The 3,820-nt window shown below is 55.7% G+C and overlaps 1 protein-coding gene across 1 annotated transcript in view; it reads left to right on the top strand.

Moving 5' to 3' along the window:
• Window positions 1-1,723, top strand: part of LOC116950319 (uncharacterized) — a 5,223-nt gene extending 3,500 nt beyond the window's left edge. Inside the window, exon 3 of the mRNA XM_032968043.2 lies at window positions 1-1,723. This exon is cut by the window's left edge and continues 2,256 nt beyond it. The gene's annotated coding sequence lies outside the window, so the exon portion shown is untranslated.
• The last annotated feature ends 2,097 nt before the right edge of the window (window positions 1,724-3,820 follow it).

The following is a 3,820-nucleotide window of genomic DNA, read 5'->3' as shown; positions in this document are numbered from 1 at the left end:
TGGGAAGCACCGGCTCAGGCCGGGCGTTCTCTGCCTGCCGGTGGCCGAGGGCGGCCAGGGTCTGGTGGATGTCGCCGCCAGGGTCACGAGTTTCAGGCTTATGGCGGTCAGGCGGCCGCTGTACGACCGGGAGGAGCTACCCTGGAAGTCGCCGGCCCTCGCCCTGCTGAGGAATGCAGGGGGGTGCCTGGGGTACAGACAGGAGCTCTTCCTGATGGACCTGAGCCTGGTCGACTACACGAGGCTGCCAGGTTATCACCGGAGCCTCTTGGACGCGTGGCGGAGCTTCGAGTGGAGCAGAACGCGCGCACCCTACGACCTCACGCAGTTCTTCAACGAGCCCTTGTTCTGCAACGGCCTTTTCCAGGGAATCATAGGAGAGAGGACCCTGGCTCAACGCCTCACATCAGCAGGGCTGCGGACAGTCTTCCACCTCGTGCACGCCCACCAGCCCAAGTGGAAGGCTGCAGCTGAGATCGCCAACACCGCAGGGCTCCACTCCACGCTCGCTGGGGAGAAGCTGCTGCGGGACGTCGCTCCGTGCCATGAAGGAGCTGAGCCTGAAGCTGGAGGCACCGGGGGATGGTGGCGGCCCTCCACCCCCCTCCTGCTCTTTCCCGGAGGTGCGCTTCTCCTGCGTGCAGCCCCCCGGCCACGGCGACTCCGGCAAGCTGCTGAAGCTCCGAGGCTGCGGGAACGTGCCCCTGAAGAGTGCCCCAAACACAGCGCTCTACACGTGGCTGTGTCAAGGCGCTGCATTCCCGGGACCTGGCCGACCTACCGGACACAAAATGGAGAGACCATTTCTCTCCCTTCATTGCAACCGCCCCTCAGTGGAAACAAATGTACAAGTCTCTCGTAGCCAAACACTGCGGTGACCTCCAGTGGAGGTTGGCACACTGCACGTTGCCATCGGCCGTGTGGCTCAGCCGAATCTCGCCAGGGGTAACAGACTTGGTGCATTTCCTGCGGTGCCAGGGAGGATCTGCCCCACCGGTACTTACAATGCCAGCGGCTCAAACCAATGTTCCGCCTTTTGGGGGACATCTTCAGGAAACTGGGGGTGCCCTTCTACAACAGCAGCTTCGTATATGGGGTGGTGCCTTACCTGGCTAACAAACGCCATGACTTCGCCAACTTCGCCTGTGCTCAGGCGAAGATGGCGGTGTACAGAACGAGGAAAAAGACGCTGCAAGGTGACACTGACGGCTGCTCTGTGCTGCTTCCAGTGTTGAGGGGCCTGCTCAATGCGCGGCTCTGGCTGGAGCACGCCACGTACAACACACGTGTCGTGACGTGCAGCGCGTCTTCTTCGAACGCTGTGGAGCCGGACAAGCCCCTCTCTGTATCAGCGTGGACGGCACCCCCCACGTGTTCACCTTCTGAAGCGCTCGCTCGTCAACGTGGCGTGCGCGAATGACCACCACAACCACCACGTGACTTTTCTTTCATGTTGTGCGCGGTGCTTTTTAGCGTCACAGCGCGTGGATTTGTAACGTTTATTTTCATTTGTGTTGCTGGTGCCTTTGTGTATTTCATATCGAAATCGCCTCCAGTGCTGTTGCTGCTGGTGGCAATAAAAGTTGTTTAAAAGTCAAAAGTCTCCTTATCTCTCTTTTTTTCTGTGTCACTGTGTTTGTGTCTCTATCTTTCAGAGTGATTCTCCGTGTGAGTATCTCTCCCTCTCCCCGCGTGTGTGTGTCTCTCTCTCTTGACACACACACACATATAAACAGTCTCGGTCTCTCTTTCTCGGCATCGATTCCTCCTCATCACTCTTCTTATTCCCATCTCTCAATCACGTCTCTTTCTCTCCGCATCTTTCATTCTCCCCGTCACCGACACTCTCCATATTTCTCTCTCTCTCCGTCTCCCACTGTCTCCATATTTAACTCTCTCTCTCTCTCAAACGTTCACTCTCCATTTACCTTTCTCTCGATCTCTCACGCCCCATCACTTTCGCATGTCACTCTCTCTCTTACGCTCCCTCCGTCTCTCTCTCTTTCTCTGCAAACCATCCGTCTATCGTTCATCCTCGTTCTCCCAATCACTCTCTTTGACACCACCCACCGTCTCCTTTCATCTTTAGCTCTCCTCATCGTTCCCCCTCTCCCCACCTCCCATCTCCCTCGAGCTCCATCACTCTCCCCGATGTACTTCCTTACTTCTTTACTTCCTTCCACTCTCCTGTCCATTGCTACACCCTTCTCTCTACGTCTCTCCCCTATCTTCCCATGTCACCATCTCCCTCCGATCTCCCTCCTCTGTCTCTCTCTCTCTCTCCATCTCCCTCCTCATTCGCATCTCTCCATCACTTCTGCAATGCTGATGAAATTATGCATTTCCCGAAGGCCATGTTGGTGATGGTGGTGGTGGTTGATAGAAGGAGTAAACATCTTAGGTGCAACAGACAAATATTAGAATCTTTATTTATGGTGGAGGAATCCGATGGGCTATGAAGCTCTTTTTCACAGACGTCCAAAATGGGAAGGAGGCGAAGTGTCTGGCGAGATTGTGTCACCCTTCAACTATGAGAGCGTCATAATGATGCGGTAGTTAGCGAGCGCTTATGAAGGACGGCACGGCCTTCATATGCGCGGGTGTGGTTGGCCAGCACCACGCCCGGCCGCTTTTGTCTCCCCAGTGGTGATATTTTATACACACCTTACCGGGTACTCATTTGAGGCTGAGTCTATCTAGGAGAGGCTCGGAAAAAAACAGACAAAGATTTCCCGTATAGCCTGAACAGGCTATTGGGGCAAGTGCTGTGAGCGAGCACCTATGAAGGCCAGTAGTGATGTTTTAGACACAAATCACCGATAACTCATTTGAGTCTGAGTCGACCTAGGAGACAAGTGCGCAGATTTCACGGCAGACACCCAACACCATCAACACCGCCAACGCCACTAACACCACCAACACCGCCAACACCACCAACACCGCCAACACCACCAACACCGCCAACACCACCAACACCACCAACACCGCCAACACCACCAACACCGCCAACACCGCCAACACCACCAACACCGCCAACACCACCAACACCGCCAACACCGCCAACACCACCAACACCGCCAACACCACCAACACCACCAACACCGGCCGTTCGCCACGCAAGTGACGGTCACCACGGGGCGCCTTCGCCAGGCCAGATGGAACTTCGAGGCAGGCACACGCACAGACGACACACACACACACGCACAGACGACACATACACACACACACGCAGATAAACACACGCGCGAACACGCGAGGCCCCCTCTTTGTTGTTGTTGTAATCTTGGTCTTTCTGATGCAAATGTCGCCCTTTTCAGGTGCTCCGAGCGCTCGATGATTGCGAATGGAAACGCCGGGGTTGCGCTCAGACAGATGCATGGAACAAAAACAGACGCACACACACACACAGCCACAAAGCCACAGGTCCCCATCAGCCCCACTCCCCTCTATAGCCTTCAACAGACTGTTGGGGCAAGTGCTGTTCGCGAGCAGCACCTATGAAGGCCGGCACGGCACACGAGGGGGTGGATGATGGCCAACACCACGCCCGGGCCGCCTTTGTCTCCCCTGTGTTGAAGTGTTCTACACACCGCAGCTGCTACTTTTTGTTATGGCTGAGTCCACCTACGAACGGTTCAGATATTCGCTCGAACTGTCCTTTGGCGGTGAGCGCGAATCGAAATTCGTGTCGCCTGGTTCGTAGCGCTGTGCTCTAGCCGCTCACCGCCAAAACACATATAACGCGCACGCCTAGCACATGCGGATTACCATACACGTGAACGGATCACATACATATGTATTTACATGTGCGGCTACGCAA

Source organism: Petromyzon marinus, chromosome 38 (genome assembly GCF_048934315.1).
Source record: "Petromyzon marinus isolate PM22_M1 ecotype Great Lakes invasive population chromosome 38, UKy_Petmar_22M1.pri1.0, whole genome shotgun sequence".
NCBI lineage: Eukaryota > Metazoa > Chordata > Hyperoartia > Petromyzontiformes > Petromyzontidae > Petromyzon > Petromyzon marinus.
Note: the sequence above shows the minus strand (reverse complement) of the source record. Positions and strands in the feature narration are given on the sequence as shown.